The sequence below is a fragment of the Pelodiscus sinensis genome, chromosome 1 (assembly GCF_052426305.1).
Source record: "Pelodiscus sinensis isolate ZL-2025 chromosome 1, ASM5242630v1, whole genome shotgun sequence".
Classification (NCBI taxonomy): domain Eukaryota; kingdom Metazoa; phylum Chordata; order Testudines; family Trionychidae; genus Pelodiscus; species Pelodiscus sinensis.
The window spans coordinates 4,963,171-4,974,121 of record NC_143052.1 but is presented as its reverse complement, the minus strand read 5'-3'; the positions used below and the strand labels follow the sequence as shown (position 1 = coordinate 4,974,121).

The 10,951-nt window shown below is 53.7% G+C and overlaps 1 long non-coding RNA gene across 1 annotated transcript; it reads left to right on the top strand.

The window, feature by feature from the left end:
* The first annotated feature begins 6,255 nt into the window (after nt 1–6,255).
* LOC142828002 (uncharacterized) lies at nt 6,256–10,411 on the top strand. The gene is made up of 3 exons (XR_012902872.2): nt 6,256–6,455; nt 7,908–7,971; nt 9,394–10,411. It is a non-coding gene; the product is annotated as an uncharacterized LOC142828002 (long non-coding RNA).
* The last annotated feature ends 540 nt before the right edge of the window (nt 10,412–10,951 follow it).

Genomic DNA, 10,951 nt, shown 5'->3' with positions numbered 1-10,951 from the left:
GTGTGTTTGTGTGCGTGTCTGCGTGTGCACACGTGTGTGTGTGTATTGCATGTGTTTGTGCGGCGGGTTCAGGAGGAAAATTCAGCTGGGGCTGGTCTCTCCTGCCAGCCCTCTGCAGCTCTGTATCCTCTCTCCCTCCCCTCAGGACACTTCTCCTAGTTCCTTAACTCTTCCTTCCCTCACTGACGGGTTCCTGCCCCGCACCCCTCCTGAACAGCCTCCTTCCCACCCCCATTTCCCACCCGGGGGGCCGGTCGTGGGGTGGATGGCCCAGTGGCTGCCGGGACGCTTCCCGGCCCCCTGTCCTAGATGCAGCTTTTGTGTCTGGGCCCCCAAAGCAAGCTGCCGACGTCGTGCTCCCCCCCCCAATGCTAGTAGTGCTGGTACCCCCCTGCCCCATGGGAGCTACCATTCGCTCTCCTCACGTCCCCATTCCCTCCGAGCCAGGCACCCCAGCCGGACTACATCTCCCATGATGCACCATGGCCTGAGACTCTAGGGCTGCAGCTGCCTCCCCCCCCCCCCCCGGAGGGGAAGCTGTGGTGCATCATGGGAAAAGTAGGCCCACCAACCAGCTTGGTTGTAAGGAAAAGCTGGATACATGGATGAGTGGGATTGTCTGACAGGGTTGCCCAGAGGGGTCCCATCTGAGTCAGAATCCATGTCAGGCTGGAAGGGACCTCGAGAAGTCATTAAGGCCGCCCCGTTGCACTGAGGCAGATTCGGATAAATATCACCCACCCCTAGGGTTATCAGATGGTTTCAAGAAAAATACCAGACACACATCACCATCTACATTACATCTGAGTTAGAAAATACCGGACACTCATATTTTCTCATTTCTATTTTCTCAATTTGTTTCCCGAACAGAAAGCTCAAATGCCGGACTGTCCAGTTCCAAACTGGACACCTGGACACCCTACCAGCCCTGGCAGGTGATTGTCCAACCTGCTCTTCAAAACCTCCCAACATTGGGAATGCCACAACCTCCCTCGGACACCCGTTCCAGAGTGTAACCACCCTTAGAGTTAGATTTTTTTCCTTATATCTAACCTAAATCTTCCTTGCTGCGGATTAAGCCCATTACTGCTTGCCCGGGTGTCTTATGTCCTGAAACTCTCATGCTTCAGGGCTGCGGAGGTCAGGAAGGGAACTTTCTCCTCACACTGTGTTCTTGCTTTTTTGATCTTTCTTGGAACCATTAGCTATGGCCCCAGCTGGAGAAAGCAGACTGGACATGATGGGGGATGCTCTGAGGTGACTCCAGGCATTCTGATGGGTCTGCTCATGGTCTAATTGATCATCAGAATCAGGGTCAGGATAGAATTTTGCTCTGGATCAGCGTGGTTGGGATCTTGGGGGGTGACCTTCCTCTGCAGCATGGAGTGTGGGTCAATGTTCCCTCTAATTTGTTCCCTCCATGGGCGGAATAAGTTTTGTTCCATACACCGAGACACAGGCAGATGTGCACCACCAAGTCTGGAGCAAGCTGGGAAACCAAACTTTGTACAGGGTTTTCCTTGGGTTGTGGAAATGCTTCTGTGCTCTTTATGAACTGTGTTTGCAGGCCGGGCTAGGGATGACAGGTTCGGGGCTCAGGAGCTCTGGGTTGAGAGGGGTAGCTCAGGGTAACATGCCACATGCCTCAAAATAAAGCAAGAACCAGAATAAAGATACAGCGACTGAGTCAGGAATTGTACCGAGCTTCTGTATTCCCTAAGGGGATGATTTCATGCACCTAAGACGCTGTGTTCCTTCCGCTCCGTAGCAAAACAAAAAGCATGTGCTGTGCAGGGTCATTTGAGTCAACATGTATAGCCAGCGTCAGCCAGGCTCCACGGAGTGGTCTGGAGGGTCATAAGTGACATAAATGCCCCACAAAACTCTGGAGCTCCCAGTAGCTGTGATGACTGAGAGAGAGAACCGTTACACACAGCGCCTGTGGTATTAGCAGGACGACACCAATTTACAAAAGTGGAAAATCTGGCCAAAAACAGTTTAAAAAACAACACCCTAAGCACGACAAAGACAGGGAATGCCCACCTAAGAATCATAGAATCACAGAACACTAGGACTGGAAGGGTCCTTGAGAGCCATCGAGTCCAGTCCCCTGCCCTCGCCGCAGGATCAAGCACCGTCTAGATCATCCCTGAGAGATGTCTGTCCAACCTGCTCTTCAATATCTCCAGAGATGGAGCTTCCACAACCTCCTTGGGCAATTTATTCCAGTGTTTCACCACCCTGACATCTAGGAAGCTTTTCCTAATGTCCAACCTAAACCTTCCTTGTTGCAATTTAATCCCATTGCTTCTTGTCCTATCCTCAGAGGCCAAGAAGAACAATTTTTCTCCCTCCTCCTTGTGACACCCTTTTAGATACCTGAAAACGGCTCTCACGTCCCCCCTCAATCTTCTCTTTTCCAAACTAAACAAGCCCAATTCCTTCAGTCTTCCTTCATAGCTCATGTTCTCTAGACCTTCAGTCATTCTTGTTGCTCTTCTCTGGACCCTCTCCGATTTCTCCACATCTTTTTTGAAATGCGGTGCCCAGAACTGGACACAAGATTCCAACTGAGGCCTAACCAGCGCAGAGTAGAGCGGAAAAACGACTTCTCGTGTCTTGCTCACAACACTTCTGTTAACGCCTCTCAGAATCATATTTGCCTTTTTTGCAACAGTGTCACACTGTTGGCTCATGTTTAGTTTGTGGTCCACTCTGACCCTTAGATCCCTTTCTGCCGTACCTCCTAGATAGTTGCTTTCCATTCTGTATGTGTGAATCTGATTGTTCCTTCCTATGTGGAGCACTTTGCATTTGTCTTTATTAAACTTCAACTTCTTTATCTCAGACCATTTCTCCAGTTTGTCCAGATCATTTTGAATTCTGACCCTCTCCTCCAAAGCAGTTGCAACCCCTCCCAGCTTGGTATCATCTGCAAACTTAATAAGCATATTCTCTATGCCAATATCTAAATCGTTGATGAAGATATTGAATAGAACTGGTCCCGGAACAGACCCCTATGGAATCCCACTTATTATACCCTTCCAGCGTGACTGTGAACCATGAGAGTGTGTGTAACTGTTTCCTTCCTGCTAGATCCTCCCGTTAACAGCATAGCAAGTTAGAGAAATGGTCAGAGGTAAACAGGATGAGGTTTAATAAAGAGAAATGCAAAGTGCTCCACTTAGGAAGGAACAATCAGTTCCATACATACAAGATGGGAAGCGACTGTCTAGGAAGGAGCATGGCGGAAAGGGATCTAGGGGTCATAGTGGACCACAAGTTGAATATGAGTCAACAGTGTGATGCTGTTGCAAAAAAAGCAAATATGATTCTAGGTTGTATCAACAGGTGTGTTGTAAGCAAAACTCGTGAAGTCATTCTGCCGCTCTACTCTGCACTAGTTAGGCCTCAGCTGGAGTACTGTGTCCAGTTCTGGGCGCCACATTTCAAGAAAGATGTGGAGAAATTGGAAAGGGTACAGAGAAGAGCGACAAGAATGATTAAAGGTCTAGAGAACATGACCTATGAAGCCAGGCTTCATGAACTGGGCTTGTTTAGTTTGGAAAAAAGAAGATTAAGGGGGGACATGATAGCGGTTTTCAAATATCTAAAAGGGTGTCACAAGGAGGAAGGAGAAAATTTGTTCCTCTTGGTTTCTGAGGACAGGACAAGGAGTAATGGGCTTAAAGTGCAGCAGGGGAGGTTTAGATTGGACATTAGGAAAAAATTCCTAACTGTCAGGGTGGTCAAATATTGGAATAAATTGCCAAGGGAGGTGGTGGAATCTCCCTCTCTGGAGATATTTAAGAACAGGTTAGATAGACATCTGTCAGGGATGGTGTAGACGGAGCTTGGTCCTGCCTTGAGGGCGGGGGGCTGGACTCGATGACCTCTCGAGGTCCCTTCCAGTCTATTATTCTATGATTCTATGACCAGCTATATCCATGTACACATTTTCCTCACCAATGGAAGCCAAGATGCGGGATAGCAAGGAGGATAATAATTGGCTGGAACAATTTTACTCTGGCGGATTCGCCTCACTTGAAGATTTTTAATCAAGATTGTCAAACATACGTTCTCCAGTTCAACCCCACACTGGAGAGCGGGATGCCGAAATCACTGGGGAAAATATCTACGGCCTGTTATGTGGGCGGTGAGGCTAGATTATCACAACAGCCCTTCTGGGCTTAGACTCTCTGAATCTCGCAAGTTCGGGCCACGAGCGCGAAAGAATGAAGCCCGGAGGTGAATCTCCCATGAGACGTTCCAGAGCAGACAGTCCAAAGTGAGCGCCAATGGGGTGGCGGCCATTTTGTTTTCTCTCACACTCCCGTTAGCGAGCGCGAAAGGCCTCTGCTGGATTCCTGAAGGCAACGCGGGACATGCCGCCCGACGCAAAGGAAACCACGGATTTTCGCAGGCCGCACATGAGAGAACGGACCCGAGATGAGGTGCTTGAGACGCACCCATTCCCAACTCAGGTCCCTGGGTGTTAGGCTGTGAGGGAGCGTTCTCCAGACTTACCTACCGCCTTCCGTGCCGGGGACAACGCCTAGCACTGCTAACCTGCACCCTCAGGTGGCCTCTCCTCACACCTGTGCTGGAACTCGGCACCCTTGTGGGATGCTCCCCAGGACATGGACGACAGAGGAGCTGTAGCATGAGCAGAACTGCTCACACCGGCGCAGGAATTAAGGCTAGCCGGTGTGCTGGAGCGGACACTTGATCCGAGCGGGCGTGCTAAAAATAGAAGTGTAGCACAAGTGACCGAGGGCTAGCTGTCCCGTGTGTGTACACAGGGCCTGGATGGGATTGTACTTACTACGGTTACGCTTCTGTTCTCTGATCCTGTCGTCTCATGCTGGAGATGTAGGGGAGACCTCCGCCGAGCCCCACCGGCTGTGTCTGCGACAGAGAGGCAGGGAGAACCAGCGCGGCCGGCCGTGTCCAGCGACCCCGGTAAAGAATCACTTGTAAGTTCATCGCGCCAGAGCTGTGAGGCGCGCCGCAACAGTTAACCAGCTTCAGGGAAAGTTACCTGTGGAGCTGAAGGCAGTTGGCAGCTTCCTGCTAACCAGGACCTAACCGGGAAGGCTGGCTCTGTGGTGATGGTGGTTATATGCTGTTATTGCATGGCTTTAGTCAGGGGCGGCGGGTAATGTAGGCAAGGGAAAGCGTCGCCTTTCCAAAACTGACGACAGGCCCCAGCTACCCAGGGAGGCTGGGGCTGCAACATTGGCCACTGTCGGCAGACAGGACGCTGGGCTAGATGGACTGTTGGTCGGACCCAGTCTGGCCATTCTTATGTCTCCATCGCTGGAGATATTTAAGAGCAGGTTGGACTGACACCTGTCAGGGATGATCTAGACAGTGCTTGGGGGCAGAGGACTGGACTTGATGCCCTCTCGAGATCCCTTCCTGTTCTAGGCGCCTAGGATTCGATGAAAGGGCTGACACAGGGAGTTAAGGCTTTTGGCCACGAGAGGGCAGAGGTGCACCAAGCTGTCTGCACAGCCCCCATCCAAGCGGCTGACTCCCTCTGAGCTGGCCCCGGCGGACTAGCTCCGGCAGGGTTGGTTCCCTGCAGCGCTCGCTCCCCCAGCCCCGTGCCAGGCCTTGCCCACGCACGCGGGCGATGGGGCCGTCCCTTGGCGAGCGCAGGCTTTCAGCCTGCTGAGGGGCCGGAGGTCCTGACTGGCGTGGAATTTGTATCTGCATTCGTCAATTTCCGAGAGGCCCTTTGCCATTGGCCCTGTTCACCCCAGAGCAGGCTCTGTGCCAGGGATGGAGGGCCCGGAACAGTCCTCCTTCCCAGGGGCAGATGATCATTTTGCAGGGCCCAGGGCAGCCCAATTTTGCGGGGCCCCCCTTTGCCACGGCGCATGCGCAGGGCTTCTTGAAGTGCGGGGCCCGGGGTGGCCGCCCCGCTCGCCCTGCCCTATATCCGCCCCTGCTCCTTCCTCTCCTTGGGCTGCAGCATCCCCAAGCTGCCCCTCTCCCTCTCGTGCCTCTCTCTGGGCAGCAGGGATGCGAGGCAGGAGGAGGTGTTGCCTTCCAAAACCGCCAGCCCACGCTCTGCCCCCAGAACACCTACTGTAGGCGGACTGGGGGGTGGAGTGAGGGCAGGGCTGGGGAGGCGGGGGCCACGTGCCACTTCCCTCCCCAGGGTGCTGGGGGGAGTGGCTTGGCTCTCATAGGGGCGGGGCCTGGGCAGAGGGGGCGGGGCCTGGGCAGAGGGGGCGGGGCCTGTGGGGTGGGGTTGGGAGCTTGCCCAGAGCTGTTACAGAGTGGACCTCCCCTTGCCCCTGGCAGTAACCGATTTTTAGGATCCACCCTGGTGTTTCGTTGCTGGCCCTGGGCTGTTTGTTCCAGGCCCGCCACACATGGGAAGGGCAGGAAAGCACACGCTCAGCTGTAGACTGCTGTTCATTGCGCGCCGCCCCGAACGAGAGGTAGGACTTTGTTACGGGAAGGTGGGGGCAGCTCCTGCGGGGGCCTGCAGCGAAGAAACAGAGCCCTTCCGGCCCCCGGAGTGAACACTCAGTCTCTGCTGAATGCTCCCCCCGCCACCTCCCCACAGCAGGCAGGGCTGGAGGCGGGATCCGGGAAGCATACGCGCTGTAGCCCGACGTTCATTATCAGGGAGGGTGTTATCGCGAGGGCCGGATAAATGAGAAGCGAAAAGGTACAGAGCGCAGGGCAACAGAAATGAGGCGGGGTGGAGCCAGGGCAGGGGGAGGGTAGAATCCTAGAACTGGAAGAGACCTCAGAAGGTCATCAAGTCCAGCTCCCTGCCCAAGGCAGGACCAATTCCAATTAAATCAACCCGGCCAGGGCTTTGTCAAGCCGAGACTTAAACACCTCTAGGGATGGAGACTCCACTACTTCCCTAGGGAACCCATTCCAGTGCTTCACCACCCTCCTAGGGAAATAGTTTTTCCTAATCTCCAACCTGGACCTCCCCCACCACAACTTGAGACCATTGCTCCTTGTTCTGCCATGTGTCACTACTGAGAACAGCCTCTCTCCATCCTCTTTGGAACCTCCCTTCAGGAAGTTGAAGGCTGCTATCAAATCCCCCCTCACTCTTCGCTTCTGCAGACTAAACAGACCCAAGTCCCTCAGCCTCTCCTCATAGGACATGTGCTCCAGCCCCCTCATCATTTTGGTTGCCCTCCTCTGGACCCTCTCCAATGCGTCCACATCCTTTTTGTAGTGGGGGGCCCAGAACTGGACACAATACTCCAGATGTGGCCTCACCAGAGCTGAGTAAAGGGGAATAATCACTTCTCTGGATCTGCTGGCAATGCTCCTCTTAATGCAACCTAATATGCCATTAGCCTTCTTGGCTACAAGGGCGCCCTATTGACTCATGTCCAGCTTCTTATCCACTGGAATCCCCAGGGCCTTTTCTATAGAACTGCTACTTAGAGATCTGTAAACACAGGACTGCTGTGGAGCACGTGAATAGAGAAATAGTATTTCCACCTTCCCCCCCCCCCCCACACACACACATGACACACGGACCAGGGATGATCCACTGCTGGGTTAGAACAAACAGAAGGAAGTTTCCTCACAGATCGCACAGCCAACCTATGGAACTCCTTGCCAGGGGATGTTGGGCAGGCCAAATGTATAAATGGATTGAAAAAGAATGAGAGAGTTCCCAGAGGACAGGTCTCTCCAGAACAATTAGCCAGGCTGCTCAGGGATGCAGCCCCATGCTCTAGGTGTCCCTAGGTCTCCAACGGCCTGAAGCTGGAACTGGATGGATCAGAAGACAGGGTACTGGGCCAGATGGGCCACTGGTATGACCTGCCTGCCCTGCACCATGTCTGCCCTGTGCCCTGCCTGCCCTGTACCCTTCCCTGCGCCCTGTCTGTCCTGCATATTTTCTTGCCTAGGCCTGCACGACAAATGGTGAGACTGGAATTGGCGAAGAGACCGACTCCTTGGTGATGCCTGAGGGTAAGCATCTATCCTGAGGATGTAGGGCCAGCCCCCCACAGGGCGTAAATCCGCATAGCTCCATTGAAATCAATGGGTCAGACACCCACATGGCGCGTCAGCATAACGCCATTGAAACCAATGGGCCAGACCCCTACAGGGCGTAAATCCGCATAGCTCCATTGAAACCAATGGGCCAGACCCCTACAGGGCATAAATCCTCATAGCTCCATTGAAACCAATGGGCCAGACCCCTACAGGGCGTAAATCCGCATAGCCCCATTGAAACCAATGGGCCAGACCCCTACAGGGCGTAAATCCGCATAGCTCCATTGAAACCAATGGGCCAGACCCCTACAGGGCGTAAATCCGCATAGCCCCATTGAAACCAATGGGCCAGACCCCTACAGGGCGTTAATCCGCATAGCCCCATTGAAACCAATGGGCCAGACCCCTACAGGGCGTAAATCCGCATAGCCCCATTGAAACCAATGGGCCAGACCCCTACAGGGCGTTAATCCGCATAGCCCCATTGAAACCAATGGGCCAGACCCCCACATGGCATAACACCATTGAAACCAATGGGCCAGACCCACACATGGTGTACATCAGCTGTGATTTGAAGTAACTGGGCTGTTCCCAGATGGTGTAAATCGGCATCTCTCCACTGAAGTCCATTGGCCGCTCCCTGGATGGTGAAAATCGCAGCGCTGCCATTGATGGCGTAGGACCAGATCCACCGCTGGTGTAACTCAGTTCGGATCCAGCTCAGTCCGCTGGTCAGATCCCTGGCTGGGATGTGCTTGCCTAGTTCTCTTGAAGCCAAGCAAATTACACCCGCGGACCGTCTGGCCTGGGTGTTGCGCCAGGCCCGGCCTAGCTATAAACCTTGGCGTGCGGAAGGTGCTGACAGGAGGCACATCTGGTCCGTGCTTTTTGGAGCTCGCGTCCTGATGGATTTGGCAGGCAGGCCTCCGTTCCAGACCCCGCCGGCTGGCCAGAGGCGTTCTCATGAATTTGCAGCTCCCCCTAGGACTGTACGTTCCATTCGAACACTGGCCTCTTTTTCCTCGCCCCAGCTATAAATCCTGCGCCCATTAAACGTGATTCTTCGGAAAAAATGCGCCAGCGCAATAAAACCTTCAGGGAGCGGCTTTGATTCTCAGCCACGTTCGGTCCCATTGAATTTAAACATTAAAAAATTGCCCGGATGCCGATGGAAAAGTTATTTGACTTCCTTGCGTCAACAGCATCAAACTGTCAGACTGTAAAGGAGGTATTTATGGCGGGGACATATATAACTTTTCTCTTCTCCCTTCAGCACTAATATTTACCAGGCCTTGTCTGGGAAAACGGGGCTTTCTGGGGAAAAGCATCAGTGCAGGTTGGGGTGGCTATCCGGAGGGTGCGAGGTTGTTACACATTGTCCGGCTTGCTCCGCAGATCCACATGGAGGAATTTCCTCCGCTCCACAAGAACCTGATTTCCTGACAAACCTTCCCCTTCTTGCCCACTCGGACACGTTTCAGCCCCCGGATGCTAGCGACGCGCCTACAACACTCCTGGTTTCCAGACTAGCGACCGGCGCACTCAACGGGGAGGAAAGAAAAGCCCCAGGCAGTATGGACTGGGATCTGATTGATCTGCGGGAGAATGGGTTGTAAACGGCACACAGGGCTGGCCTGTTGCTGTCCATCAGCATTGTGGGCAACTTGCAGTCTGCAGGCCCCATGTGGCCTATCAGGGTTCTATGTGTGGCATGGGCGTGGGGGTGAAGGCCCAGATGGGGAAGGCAGACGAAGCCCCGCCCCTTCTGCCCAAAGCCACACCCCTTCTCCGAGACCAGGAGGTGGTACGAGCGTAAAGGATTCCGGCTGGACGGGCCAGAATTCCTCCAGGGCAGCCAGAACGGGAGCTCAGTGCCCTTTTACAGGGAGCAGCCCTCTTTCTGACATGAACCATCGTGTTCCATAGCAGGAGTTACATATTCCAAAGGGATTGGAGCAAACGTGTCGAATTCACACCGCCACCCTCTGCTGGAGGGAATCAGGACTGGACAAGTGTGCATGCCATAGCCGCTATAGTGCTAGCCGCTAATGGTGAGTCTCCATTAGCTCTGCTGCTCTCAAAGTTGGCGCCTCTATGGCCTAGCCCTGCCTTTGCTCAGCTCCAAGATTTTAGGCCAAGGTGTGCTTCTTAAAATGCTTTATGCTCAAGCCCAGAATGCTTTGTGAAACTTGGCAGCTGGTTCCCAGGAACAAACCCCAGTATCTGTAACCATTTCAAACAGCCTGTTGTTTGTGACCCTGAATGCTGGTAAATTTACTGCCCCGCCAGAAAGAAAAATGGAGCCGATGCACATGTCCGTATCAGGCCGACTCAGCGGGAGAGTTTTTCCAGGCCGGGAAACGAGAAACGATGACAAATTAAATGCATTCCTCACTCGAGGTGCTGCATAGCCACCCACTGTGAATCCTGGGCCAGCTATTATTAGGAACTGGCGGGTCTGGGTACGTCTGGTTTTTCAACAGAGTTAAGAAAACATATTGACTGAACTCTGCTTTCAAACCGGTTCTGGCTAAACTGGTTTCTTCCAGCATCTGGGGAGTCAAAGGCCCAACCATTCCTAGGTGCCGACCCCGTGGGTGCTCTGGGATTTTTGCACCCCCAGCACCCACCAGTCACAGATTTTGGGTGGGCCTCGGACTGGCCTCCCATCAGCTGTTTGACAGCTGGCGGGAGGGTGCGGAGGAGTAAGCGGTAGGCGGGGGACTGAGAAGAGCGGGCGGGGAGGCCTGGGGAAGAGGGCAGAGGCGGGGGTGAGAGGAAGGGGTGGAAGGGCGGGGATAGGGGCGGAGCCTCAGGGTGAAGCACCGACTGTCAGTGTCAGTGTCCATGCATTCGTTCATTACAACCTGCCAAAATCTCCAAAAGGGGCCCACAACTTTGGCTGCCCCACTGCCAATCACGGAGCTGGATGAGTCAATATGGTGCCCTTGTA